This window comes from Manis pentadactyla, chromosome 7 (assembly GCF_030020395.1).
Source record: "Manis pentadactyla isolate mManPen7 chromosome 7, mManPen7.hap1, whole genome shotgun sequence".
Classification (NCBI taxonomy): domain Eukaryota; kingdom Metazoa; phylum Chordata; class Mammalia; order Pholidota; family Manidae; genus Manis; species Manis pentadactyla.
Window position 1 is genome coordinate 142,701,833 of NC_080025.1, and position 14,918 is coordinate 142,716,750.

General features: G+C 37.0%; 1 protein-coding gene across 11 annotated transcripts in view; it reads right to left on the reverse strand.

The window, feature by feature from the left end:
* Positions 1-14,918, reverse strand: part of EZH2 (enhancer of zeste 2 polycomb repressive complex 2 subunit) — an 85,246-nt gene that overhangs the window by 41,736 nt on the left and 28,592 nt on the right. Inside the window, exons 2-3 of one of the 11 annotated variants that reach the window (XM_057504869.1) lie at positions 10,085-10,183; positions 8,267-8,405 (exon numbers count right to left, since the gene is read on the reverse strand). The exons of 9 other annotated variants lie outside the window; for them this stretch is intronic. The gene's annotated coding sequence lies outside the window, so the exon portion shown is untranslated. Of the gene's footprint in view, positions 1-8,266; positions 8,782-10,084; positions 10,184-14,918 lie in introns of those variants that run through there. One more of the 11 variants, XM_057504870.1, reaches the window with a different exon arrangement.

Consider the following 14,918-nt stretch of genomic DNA (forward strand, 5'->3'; position numbering starts at 1 on the left):
TAAGTGTTCAACTTAGAAATTTTAAAATTTTTATAAACATCTGTATGGGGGATTTTTGGAACTTAGTTAATTAAATTCCCCTAAACCTTTTAAGCCACATTTAAAAATTAATTACCTGAGAGAAGTAGACCTTATGCCTGAAGGGAGAGAAAACCCGCGTGTGCAAAGGCAAAGCGCGAGCAAGCCAGCCCAGGGAGGCCCCACTCCACGCGCGAGGCTCCGAGGCCAGGCACGTTCCAGCCCAGCCAACGCTGGAACTAATGTGGGCCGCAAGGTAAATCACAGAGGTATGGTATGTCAACCGAATTAATAAATAAGTGTCCACGAGTCCCCAGTATAAGTAAGTAAAAGGGGGAGAAAAGGCAAGTCTTCCTTACGGGGAATTCCAAAGGATGCATGTGCGTGCTTCTGTCCTCTGGGAGGCAGAGCTCAGGCTAGACTCAGTGACTGGCTTCCAGAGCAGAGCCTGGAGAGGGAAAGAGTAACTCACAGCGGGGAAACCCGGACACCACCGCCTTCACCGGGGCACCGGGGTCAAACCATCAGGACAGGCCACGCTGCTGCTGGGCACCCGGCATGGCGCAAGGAGAGCCCTGCTCCTCAGTGGGCCCTTCCCTAAACCCCAGAGCCCACCACCTCATCACACAGAACCATCAGGCTGACCCAAGCCAAAGGCCGCTTCTACAAAACCCCTGACCAGCCCTCCCCAAACGAAGTCATGAAAACAGGGGAAGCCTGGGGGGCCGTCACAGATCAGGAGAGACTAAGGAGACGACAGCAGGCGCTGGGCCCTGGACAGCCCCGAGCACAGGGGGGGACATCGGGGGAGACCAGCAAGAGCCGAATGAAGTCACCAGTCCAGGTAATAGTGACCCTAATGCTGGTCTCTAATTTTAGATCGATGTATCAGGGATACAGAAACCTAAAGTTATTCCAAAATAAAGGCTTTTTTTTCCAAGAGAAATAAGTCATACAACAATCTAAAGATACTCATTTTTTAAATGGCATCCACTTTATAAAATAAGCAGAACAGAAATACATTAAAAATGTTAAACTGCTATGTAAAATGTGAAATAAGACAAAAAAAATATGCACAGGTGATTAGAACTATTTAAAAATATAAGGTGAAAGAAAACAGGTAGTAATTTAAAAGGCTGATACTTTTATAAACCTTAACTTCAAAGGAATTTGAAGGGAAAATTCTTACATATAATTCTACTATTTTAAAACTGAGATAACATTACTTGAATAATTTAAAAGGGAAAAAAATCTATTAGCTTATAAGATGGTAAAAAGATAATGCACTTGTAGGCTATATTCACAGAAATATAGACTCTGAACCCAGGAAAAGAAAGGACTTGTGATTGCATGTACTGACCAGACAGATCAAAAGGATTTTCTATACAACTCAGGTCCAGTTTAGTGGCTTAAAATGGACCAAGAAATACATCTTTGTCCCATCTGGGAGACAGTATTAAGCAAGTAACATAGAAAAGAGCATTTGAGTTTACAGTCTGAACAGAGGGAAGTATTAATATGCTTTCATTCACTCAACAGATATTTAATGAACATCTAACAAATGCTAGGTGTGCTATTATAGAAACTGAAGACTTAGCGACAAAACAGACAAAATCATGTGACCTCCCAGAATTTACAATCTATCTGGGTAGAAATGATCAAAAACAAAGTGAGATGTTTATTTTAGTATGCAAGATGGTGTTGGGTGCTACAGGAAAAAACGAAACAGGTGCGGAAGGTAAGGCAGGCATGGTGAGGACCACAGGGACACATGCCGAGGCACTCAGCACCGTGTGTGTGTTGCAAGGCCCATGGCACACAGTAGCAAACTCAGTAGTAAAATACACAGTAAAATATTTATAGTGAAGAGTCCAAGAGCAACCAGATTTAACATCTATCCAATGCAGATTTCAGTAACTCTATAAGGCTCCAAGGATCAACACAGCTTTTCAGAATATTCAGTTGGCATTAAAGCCAGCATTCAAGGATTGCTAAGTCTCACTGTTCAGGTTAACTACTAAGTCTCATTTCCTGAACAAATAAAGACTAAAGTTAACACATATTAATACAAATAGCCATTCTCTCTGCTAGTATTATTAAGCCGAATTAAAGAAACAGATTTATTATACAAATGATCCTGAGGCTATGGCATTCTATTATAATCGCTCATGTTGGCTATTCAGTTTTAACAAAATAGCATCAGTAATGTGTTGCTGACTTGATTGTCTGGTTTAATATGTAACTTTGCTTTGGTTTTACCATAAGTTTATATCTGTACATTTTTAGAGAATATATTAATAAAATTAAAGTCAAGTCAATCCTGGGATTCCATTCAACACTCAAGTTTGAAAATCATCATATTAGAAAACACTGGAGTGCTGAAGTAATCCAGGAATGAAGTGGTAAGGCTCTGACTAGGTTGATAGCTGTGTGAATGGAGAAAAGAGAGACACTCAAATTAAACAGATGCACTCATATGAGAAGGAAAAGGAAGAGATCCAAAGAGGGTATGAAAAAGGCCTAAGTGAACCACTACAATGTCAAAGAATGTGGAATGTACACTACAGATTGAGACAATTACTCACTTTAGTGGTTACGTTAGACAGACAGAATGGGTAGAAAATTCAAAAAAACACACACACCATTCTTGACCATCGTGGTCCCAGGACCGCTTTAGCTTACAGGGGCTATATCTATCAATATTTAGCATATTAGAAATAAAAAACTGTCATAATTTTAAATAACTCATTTAAAAATAATAATAGCAAGCCTTAGTATTACTGCCTATTACTAACATTTTATTTTTAAATCAATTTTCCTTTTTAAAAAAAATCAGTGAGTGGCCTTGTTTTACATTTTTGCAGATTTCTTTAATATCTGTCTTAATAGAAGACAGCTAGATTCTAACATCTGTTTCTACATTCACTCTGTTCTAATATGTTGTTCTGGTTGAAGAATATGAAGAAAATCTAGAAAAGGTAAGCATATCTGAACAGCCTTGAAGTAACTGTGGATCTCATGCTTTGGTACTACACCAAAAAGTGGCTGTTGGCTTGCAGGTCCACCCAAGTGCTTTTCCTCAGTACAAGCACTCCTCTTCTGTAAGCAGGGGTAGTTTCTTAAAAGATTAGCCACAGTGTGGACTCAGAAACTGTAGCAATAAACTTTTCAAACTCTGCTACATTAAAATTCACTGGTCTGTTCACTTTGAACAGATCTTTAATCTCTGCATGATTTTATAATGTCATCATTCCTCATTTGAAAAATACTCATTCACTGAGTTATGCTGATTTTCTAGAGGTTGATATATGTTTTTACAAAAAGGTCATATATATTAAACCTACTGATCTTATCAGAAGTTATCAGTATTTACTGAGAAGCTTATAAAACTCAAAGAGACAGGTACAAGTTTTCCAAAAATTCTTATTTTTTCTTGAAGGCTCCCTTCACGAAAAATGTTTGCCACCCGTCTGAATAATCACAGTTTGTTTGTCAACCCCTTTTCCAAGTAAAAATGTTCTCCATGAAAAAGCAGCAAGTGCAGCCTGCAACTCAATCATGTAAGTGCTTTTCCAAGACCCATCACACTTTACCATGCAGCGCTTTATGCACATTTCCATCCTGCTGCACAGTGTATTGAAAGTATGCATGCAGGATCAAGAGTTAATAAAAATAATTTTTACTACTTCATCAAGGAATTCTCAAATAAAACTGGCTTTTTCCCCCTTTTTAATTCCAAGAGTCAACAATTTTTACCTTCCACTGCTCTTCCACCGTGGTGCCTATGTCAACAGTTTAAAAAACAACAAAAACGCAAGCACCATCTTACCAAAACGGTTTTGCCCTCACAAACCCCAAGGTCCATCACGGCACTTTGAGAACAGCTACCATGAGAATATCCAGATACCAATGGAGTCTCCTGCTGTAAGAATTCAATCTCCAATATCAGTAATCGATAACAATCCATCTTTTCATTAGCCCAGCAGAGAACCTCAAAAGAGCAATATATTCAAATTGTACTATTTCTAAAAGTCTTAAGAATGGAAAGCCTAGAAACTACCATTTTTGCAACTAAAAAACAAACATCTGAAGGATATTTGTTATAGTTTGCCATACATCTATGCCAAATTAAGAGACTACTTACCAAATGTTTTAAACAAATTGCTTGTTTTCACCCATCTGTCCTATCCTTTACCACTGTAAGAAGATACCATCAATGGCCATAGTCACTCATCTGGACCCTCCTGTTACCTAAAGAAACCCCATCCTACCAACCAACTCCTCATATACTCACACTTCACCCTACTCCCATAAATGAAAGATAAAATTAAAATCTTGTTCTAGGGACCTTTTCACCTCCTAGGACTTAATTTTTATTTAAAAAGGAGAGAAGTGACAAAAACACAAAAGTTTAGTACCTCTGGACCCAAAAGATTGGGAAAATTCTAGAAGAAACTTCTGAAACTCGTTTGAAGGACTTGGGAAAAACAGAAATAGAAGTATTATAAGCCAGTCAATAAAAATATATGGGGCATTTTGAAAATCCTAAATTCTGTGAGAGACACACATGTGTAAGATATAACAGGCAACTTAGCGCCTCAAGGCCAGTGGATCCTGTGCACATGTGTCTACATATTAAAGTATCTACATATCAAAGCACCTGTGTTCAAAAGTCTTTAGGAAGCATGTGTCAGTGACAAGTAATAGGGGAAAACAAGAGAAAAAATACAGATTGTATCTGTGGTCCTGGTTTAAGTAGCGCTAAAAAGACACAGCATCGTTAAAAGGCACAGGAAGATTACAGTACTGTGGCAGTCTTAGCGGAATGACAAAAAAAGGTGACTTGATTGTTACGGCAAAAGTGAGTAGACTCGGCTGTAATGTATTTTCCATGAAACTATTGCCACTTTCCTCCTTCCAGGAGAAGAGTAACTAAACTCGTAAGTTCAACAAGGAATCTACAGACCAGCTTTCCTGTGTTTCTTTGAAAGTTCTATCAATTTCAAAGACATGTCTTAGAAAAGGAATGGCCATATAAATTTAAACAAGTTGGAAAACTGAACTATCATGTTTTAAAGAATTTGCTTGAACAGATAAAACAGATTAACTAAACTGACATCTACAAGTTAAAGCTTTCTTTTGAAAACCATAATAAATCTATTTTATAAGCAAAACCCTCCTTATGTTGGATATGTACTCAAATTTACTGAGATGTTGTTGGAGAGGAAATGAAACAAAAAAATATGTACCAGAAACTAAAACTATGATATACAACTCGTTATAATTTAAAGATGTGACATAAGATACATATTATTTCTTCAACACTCCATTTGATACAAGCTAAAAGATTGAAAAGGTTAGTCTGAGGCCAGATGTTCTTCTAGGAAGTGTATTTTAAACCTTATACTTCAAATAAGCCAACATCTAACACAAATTTAACAACATACACTGTGCAAAATTTTATGAGAAATTCAATTCAGATAAATACATGGGGAACCACCCACCACAGAAGCCTAAGTGACCGTGAGATGGTGACAGGAACCTACTGCTCCCATAACCCACTCTGCACATCTGACACCGTATTCAAAAGCCACTCAGTGACTCTAGTGCTCAAAGGTTAAGTATTGTTCATATAGGACCAGCCCCTAAGTGCAAACCAACAACCCTGTACTCAACAGAAGACAGTGCTCTGTCCTCATACTACAGGAAAGATGTGCTGGTTTGGGGCCTAAAAAGGAGATATTTATGATATGGTATCTTTTTAGAACTTTTCATGGGTAATTCTGCTGAAATACTATTGTTACATACACACTGGCTTTATATCCTAACCTTGAAATAACACACAATTCCCTCTATATTCACAAGACAGAATCATGCAAATGGACTGGGCAGATCAAACTATTAGTCCCAAAGCATATACAGAACCTCTCAGAATTTCCAGGCATCCTACAACCAAGTAACCACTACCTGGTAGTTTCAGTACATGAGTTTAGTGCACACAAGGAGGTAAAAAGGCTTCCCTGTGCCATTTCTTTAATCTACGGACACAAACAGAACTGCTTGAGTGAGATCCTTCAGAAACCTCCAGTTCATCTTGGTCCTGAAGTTTATTTGCTACCTAAGAATAGTTTCAGAACAAGATGTAGTACTACATCTTGTCTGGTACACAAATTCCAGAAAAAGATGGAAGTAAAGGAGGTAGGAGCAGTTTTTTGCCATAAACCATTTATGATTTTCCTGTACTTAAGGTTTACCACAAATAAACTGCTGAAGTACTAGAAACTCCAAATCCCTCAGTATTATTTACAGTCAATGATACTTTTCAGTATTTGTTTTTACCAAACATATGATCTATTGAATTATTTCTAATTTCTGTTGATCACTATAACAACACTTATCACAATACTTAAGCCCTGAGAATATATTTTTGAGCCTCCAAATTCCTATGGAAATGTAGTAAGAGTTCATCAATTACAGGGATACCAGCTGTGTAATCTGTACAGTTATATCCCTGCAATTTCCAGGCTAATTCTCAGGTTTTTAGGCAGGGGGAAAAAAAGTCTATCCCAGCACTCCTATGTGTGAAAAGAAAAATAAGAAGGCTAGGGTAAGTGCCTAACATTTAGGATTTTTAGACACTGAGGCTAGAAAAGAAATGGCTTTTTGCTTAGTAGTCTAGATTTAAAAGTTGATATTTTCACTAATATAGAATGTCTCTTGCTAGAGGGTAAGGAGGAACATATCTCACCATTTGAACAGTCCTAATGGGTAAAAGACTGAGGCACCCAATAAATACTGAGGAAATTTTTCTAGAAAATGTACATGGTACAGCTAGCTGTTTTATTACATGCTGTTGGTGGATAACAAGTAACAATGGATAAATGGTAAAGAAAAGTATTTTATTTCTTTAAGTACAAGTGTAAATTCTACAGGAAAAATTGGGGAATATTAAGTTTTACCTTACCATTGTAGATCTGCATAAAGAAAAACTATTGTTTTCATTCACATTACACATAATACTCTGAATAGTACATCATTTCTGACACTTTAGGTTACCAGATAAGTGGTAGCTTTCCCCACACCAAACAGGTCTGCCATGCCAGCTGGGTGTCCTACAATTTAACTCAATACTGACACCATCTACCTAGAAACAGTGTGCGATCCCACAGATTAAGGGTTCAGTCCTACAAAACTGCTCTTACTCTACCTCAGATGCCAACTCCAAGTCCAGGCAGCCACCTTTGCTTCTGGCCAGCCAGCAGCAGGTTCCCACAACCCCTTCCTTGGGTCTGATTAATTTGCTGGCGCACCTCACAGAACTCAGGAAAACAGTTTCCTTACCAATTTATTATAAAAGGATATAACTCAGCAACAGCCAGATGGAAGAGATGTACTGGGTAAGATATGTGGGAATGGGTGCAGGGCTCCCATGCCCTCTCTGGGCCTGCCACTCTCCCAGCACCCCCACACGCCCACCAACCCAGGAACTCCCTGAAACCTGTGCTTTGGGTTTCCATGGGACTTCACGATACAGGCACGACTGACTGAATCACTAGCCCTTGGTGACTGAATCCCACCTCCAGCCCTTCTCCCTTTCCCAGAGGTAAGGGGAGGAGGTGGTCTCAAAGCTCCAACCCTCTAATCATATTTTTGGTTTCTGTGGCAATCAGCCCCCGACCTCAGATGCTTTCCAGAAGTCATTTCTGTAACATGAATTCAGGTATGGTTGAAAGGGGTTTGTTGTGGATATCAAAACACACCTTTACGGGTCTTATCACTTAGGAAATTCCAACGGTTTTAGGAGCTCTGCTCAAGAAGCAAAGACCAAATATAAACTTCTAATTATAAATCACAATATCCCAATTTGACTGACTATAAACCTAGTTCAGTCAGATACATCATAACCCTAAACAGCTTTTAGGTACCATCATGCCTATGACGCAGACAAATAAAAAATAGTCTTATAATCAGTATCAGTATGTTTTATGAATTAATTGATAAAAAGAATTTGGGAGGAATGTGTATAATTTAACGACCCAGTTAAGTGCCAGCTAGGGAGAATCACAATGACCTGTGATGGCAATGTAAACTCAAGTCCAGTATTTCTCAAACTCTCCAGAAATTTACTTTTAAGTGTGTAACAGACATCAAGCACTTCATATCCCAGTATTTGAGGTCCTCTACAAAGACCTTACAGGCAGCAAAAGCGTTGGTCCTACTGCCCATGTGACCTACTCAAGTTGCTTACCTTCACCAAGCCCCTATTTCTTCACCTGCAAACCAGAGCTATCCTCTTCAAAGGCCCATGGTAAATCCTCAGTGATCACCAAGGTGTTCATTATTCGTTAATCTTGGTTATTTTGCGATGAAGATGAAATCCACAAAAGCTACTTGCCAAAGAAATACAACTAATTTAATGGCAGCAGTAGTTTAAACTATACAATTAGTTTAACAGCCCAGAGCCTACATTCCTTGCCCAATACCCAGGTGCCAGTGGGAAGTCCCCCTTGGAAAGTTTCTTTATAGCCTAACTTGAGCTCTGTATTTCAGGCAAAGATTCTCCAACGAGGCAAACTTACCTCTGGGGCAAGGTGGCACAACTCATTATTTCCTTCCTCTAAGCCTTTTCAAGCAAAAAGCAAAATTTTCTGCCATTTTGATTACTCTAAAAGGGCATTTCCATACCTTTTGAACCCATAAATATTTTCATGGTAACAGATTTCATAATACCCATTAGGGATTTTAAGAACAATTTTGCAAACTTTACTTCCACTACTAAATAATTTGAATATGGAAACATGTTAAATCAAAATTTTATAAGGATACACTGCAGCTTTTTCCACCATCAGCAGACTGTTAAAAAATGTAAAAGTTCATCTTAATAGAATCTTTTATAATACTCAAAGGACAGATACTTTTCCCATTTAACAAATAATAAATGGTGTTTATTTTTAAATAATTAAAATGCATGATTAAAGAATTGCAAAAGTAAAATCTTTGGTTTAGAGACTGAATGTTTATTAGGCACAGGGCAGGTTCTCAATAAATCTGTGGGTACTCATGTACCTACAAATAGAATAATGACATTTCACTATTGGCTATGGCATCAAGAACATACAAAAGCCATTTTAATGACTGAACTTCTTTCACTGTTTAAAGAAAATGAACTGATTTTCTTAAATTTGGGTGCTTTGCTTACAAGCACTTTTCTGATTGTCTTTAGTATCAAAAACCAAGGTACTAGAATGGATAAAATAGTTAAGATATTTTGTCTTTTTAACACTTTTTAAAAATTTACTTGAGACATCTGGAAATACGAAATTAACTTTGCATGAATGCAACTAAGGGATAAAGATCATCCTGAGATAAAATCTGCAGAATCATTATTTTATACTCCTCAGTTTTTTCCACCATCAGAGTTTCTAAAACCTTCTGCTGACTTTTATCAACAGTATATTAAGGATGTAAATGAGAATTGTAAGATAGAGCCTAACAGCTGGTAGCAAAGTCCCAGGGTGAGACACATATATAATAAGCCACGCGAAACTCAGTTGACAGAATCTTGTAGGCTCTGCTTCAAGGTGGGGGACATTTTAATAATTACTTACTGAGTTGCTATTAAAGATCACCCAAGTTTTCAGGACTCTGGTTCTAAATCAATTTCATACAAAATATATTTCTAGCTACTATGTACAAAACCCTTTTATAACCTCTACTATGTAGAGGAGTAAAAGAGCATAAAAAGAAGGGCAGAGGAAGAGAGAAAAACATACAAAAGATTGCTGTGGTGTCTATTTCTAAGCAGGACATAAGCAGTCTAGTTTGGTTGGAAGAGGGGTAGGGGTGTTTTGAACCAAACAGGCTAAAAAGCATCTTAAGATAAGATGCTAAAATGGTACGAGAGACATTCCAGAAAGAGGAAAGAGCACAGACTCTCCATGTGAAACCTCCTGGAGACTAATTCAATAGGGGAACAGTAGAAGAAAACCTTCAGAGCTAAGACTCGTTAAGAGAGTTTGGACTGTTCGGTAGACTGCCTGGAATGCTCACTTTAGGAGCTTCTTACCTCAACTGACAGCCATGGGGAGACAGAGCGGGGCACCGTGACACGATCAGCACACTGGTGCATGACACCCAGCAGAAGCCCAGTGGTCTGCTCCCCTGCCTTTATTAAATAGAAACCAGAAAGGGTCATGTATTGACTTACATAATGAAGAAAAACTAAAAATTATTGTGGGGGTAAATTAGCTGTTGAGCCAAAGAAAGAACTGATACTTAGCAGAAATAAAATAGTACAGAAATCAAGTATAGGTACTCTGAAAAGTCATGTTTATGTAACAAAAATTTACTTAACTGCCAAAATAGATAGACTAAGCTTGGCAATCTTATTACTTCTACATGCTAGATTCTAAGATCAAGGTTAATTTTCATATTCTCATTTATCCTTTGATGAAATTTTTAAGAAAAAGTTTAACTCACTAATAAAAGGTCTTAATTGCCCAAAATTGAAAATTTACATTACTAAATATTATCACCTTCAAAACTAGTTAGCCTAATTTAAATCCCCCAAACCACATAGCCAATACTATCTATATAATCTTTTTCATTTCCATGTTTCTGCAAACACATAACAGTTTATTATACTAAGAACCAAAATACTGTGGGTTAAGAATAAATTCACTCTCAACAATTAAACAGAATTTAAACAATTACGCTTCCAGTATTAACATTACTTGATCTATATATTGTCAATAATACACAAAGTCAAAGTAGAAAATTAAGAAAATATTTGCAATACATCTATCTGATAGAGGACCCAGACTATACGTAAGACCTCTTACAACTCAATGAAACAAACAACCTAATTTTTAAAATAGGCAAAAGGTCTGACAAAAAAACATATACAAATGGCCAATAAACATGTGAAAATATATTCAGTATCACTGATCCCCTGGGAAATAGGAATTAAAATTACAATGAAATACTTAGCACTCATTAAATGCACAAAATTTAAAAGACGTGATATCAAGCCTCAGTGAGGACATGGAGAAACTGTAACTCCTGTACAGCTACAACTGAAACAGTAACTCTTCCTGTGAAATGGCACAGTTACTTAGAAAAACAGTTTGGCAGTTTCTTATAAAGTTAAATCTTTACCACATGACCCAGCAATCCAACTACAAGGTATTTACCCAAGAGAAATTTTAAAATGTGTTCACAAATAAGACACAAATGTTCATAGCGGCTTTATTAATAATAGCCAAAAACTGAAAACAAACCATGTGTCCATCAACAGGTAACTGAATAAAAAATACTATATTCATACAATGGAATACTATTCAGAAATAAAAAAGAATCTACTGAACCAAGGAACAACATCAGTCTCAAAAACATGCTGGATGAAAGAAGCCACAAAAGAGTAAATATACAAAAGAGTATATACTATGTAATTCCTTTTACAGGAAATGCTTGAACAGGAAAAATCTCATTGTAAAGGAGCATAAAAAGGCTCTGAGGTGATTAGCAATGCTGTATCTTGATTGCGGTGATGGTTACATAGATACATACATTTGTCAAAACTGTAAATTGTACTCTTCAAATGTGTGCATTTTATTATATATAAATTACACTTCAATAAAGTTGATTTAACTAAAAAACTGGTAACTTTCTAGAAGCAGCCTGACAGAATCTATTAAAACCTGAAATGTGCAGGCTCTTGAAACAGCAATTCTCCTTACAGAAAGTTGTCACAAATGTTCAAAGATATCTAAGGAGGTTCACGTCTTTTGGAGAGAACACACTGCCCATCACAGAGTTACTACATAGTCTACTCAACAAAACCTTGTGATGTTTAGAGTAGGGAGTGGCAGACTTTTTCTATAAAGAGCCACATGGTTTAGCCTGGGCAGACTACATCCAGTCTTCTTGCATATTATTTTTGGGGTTTTTTGTTGCTGTCTAACAACTCTTTAAGAAATGCTAAAATCACTGATAGTTCATGGGTTTCACACACACACACACACACACACACACACACACACACACACAAACCAAGGGCTGAGAGACTGGGGCTCTGAAACCAAAGGGCCCAAATTCAAATCCTTACTTCGCCACCAAATAGTTGTAATATGTCTATCTATCGTAATATAGTTATTACAGAAACTGTAAATAAATGAAAGCACTTAGGATGATGCCAAGCACAAAGCCCTAAAGAAATATCAGCTATTTTTTAATGAAATAGAGCTCTCTGTATTGACCTTAAAAAAAAAACTGTTCTGGAACATAACAACTTTATCCCATTTTTGTAAAATGTATGTATAAATGCATATTCATATGAAAACATTGGAAAGTTTGGGAACAATATGTAAGAAACTGTTAAGGGTAAGGAATGAGATTATAAGGATCAAGAAAGCCTTCATTTTACAAACATCTAAAGCATTTCAGTATTTTTAATTGAATACATATTACTTGTGTTAAGTAGACATTAGACAATAGACATTTCTAAATAAATGGAAATCAGTAAAGCAAATGTAGCACCATTTCCTTTACTCACAGTCTCAAGCATATAAACTTGAGATGCGTTTGGTTCCATTAATAAGTTCCCGAACTCCTAAAAATAATACTGGCACAATAACTAAAAATCATTTACCAAATAATTGTGCCAGGTTTAGTTCTAAGGTTTCCACCTGTTTTAATTAATTTCACTTAATCCTCCTAACAACCTGACTGAATGAACACTGTCATTATGATCACTACTTTACAGACAGGGAACTTAGACACCAAGGATAACTTGTCCAGTGCAGAAATTGGCAGCTCAGAACTGGAACCCAAGCAATGTGACTCCAAAGACCACACTCTTGAAACACCACTATACTGCCCCTTAGGACACACACTATTAGCTCTGGCAGAGAAAGAAATCTGCAAAGACATCTTTCAGTCAGTCTGGGGCATCATATTGTACCTCCCATAAAGCTACAATTATCTGCTTTTAAATATACCTTTCTGATTCAAATAAATTCACTCTTCTTGGAACTGCTAGGTCATTAATCATCCAGGAGACCAGTAGGTAATAAGAAGTCAAGCAGAATTTAAGTTTGGATTCTGACTACAAATTCCTAGCTGGATAATCGTGGGCAAGTTGTTAACCATTCTGAACAAAAGCTTCCTTATCTGCAAAGGTTTACAGAGTCTGCTACTGTTAGAAGCTTTTTATATTGCAAAACATACATAAAATTAACCATTTTTAAGTATACAATAATACAGTAGCATTAAGCACACTCAAAATGTTGTTCAGCCATCACCATTATCCATGTCCAGAACTTTTTCATCATCCCAAACACAAACTCTGTACACATCAAATATTAACATTCCATTCCCTCCCTCTACCCCTGGTAACCTCTGTATTCAACTTTTTGTCTGTACAGATTTGCCTATTCTAGGTACCTCCTATGAATAGAATCATTCAATTTTTCTCCTTTTGTGTCTAGCTTATTTCACTTAGAACAATGTTTTCAAGGTTCATCTGTGTCATATAGTTCATTCCTTTAACGGCTGAGTAATATTCCACTGTATGTGTGTACCCCAGTGGTTTATCCACTCATCTGCTAGTGGACTCAGGGTGGTTTTTACAATCATTAAAAATAAAGCCTTTGATGTGAATGTTATCACAATAAAAAGCAAACCAAACAAACAAATAAATGAAGCATCTAGCAAATAGTAGGCACTTTAATATTAATGTCTTTTTGTCACACCTTTTTTGTGGTATTTTTGCACCAAGTAGTAGTGTCGTGGCAAGACAGGGAGCCATGCAACCATCTTAGAAATTTACAAGCTACACTTTTGGAGATTTACTGGATTTACTGATCTACATTTACCCTATCATTTTATGGGAATAATGAAGAACATCCCAATAAACGATTCACAATCACATTGACACTACTTCCTTCAGTTTAGTTTAGCTTCAAAACCTACCTCGAATTATTCCAGTAAAGAACTCATTAACTGTAACCAGACACACTTCAATTAAGAGGTTTTTCTCTCCAATGTTTTCCCCTCCTTTTATTTTTGTACAATGATCGTCAATATCAACATCGAATCAAATTAAGGAGATACTATGTTAGGTATCCAGATGATTCACCAAATTTCTCTCTAGCTGCCTGAAACACCAAACATGAACATTGACGGCTGCACCTTTTCAATCTTAAGAGAAACCTTGAACTTGTTCACCTTGATCATTATTTTTCTTGTAATCACTGCCTCTCAAAGAGAAAAACACCTTCCAAAGTTCACCATGTGTTAACATACCTTGTATACTTTGCAAGTTTCTTTGTCCCATTACTTCCCTACATTTTTTATATTTCCTTCATTCATTCAACTGTTAAATCCCCATTCTCTAGAACTACCACGTATACACAGAAAAGATAGAGCCTCTTCCTCAAGGGACTGAAAGTGTAGTGGAGGATGCATAAACTACTGATTCCAAGACAATCTGACACATGCTATAATAAAAGCATGAACAAAGCATAGTGGAACTCAAGAGTGCCTGGGAACTCAGGGAGGGCCTCCTAAGGGTACAGGTCTCGTCTCATCATGAACCTTTCTCTGAATTGATGGAACTGTTCCTCTCCACTCATGCTGTCCTCCAAACCAGAGTTCATCTGCCCATAGAGAACCCTTCGTAATTCACAGAAATGTTCTCATCATTTTTACTGACATAAAGACTTCAAGGCAAATCCACAAATCATTTCTAACTGACCCCAGAATGCATTAGATTGTGGGAGGATTGTTCCTTGCTGGTTTTTAAAAAGCAGATCAACTTTTCTTAATCACTGGTCACCAGGGTCAATACAGAAATTTATTCACACTCATTGGGCATGCCAGCTCAAAGAATGGAACATAAC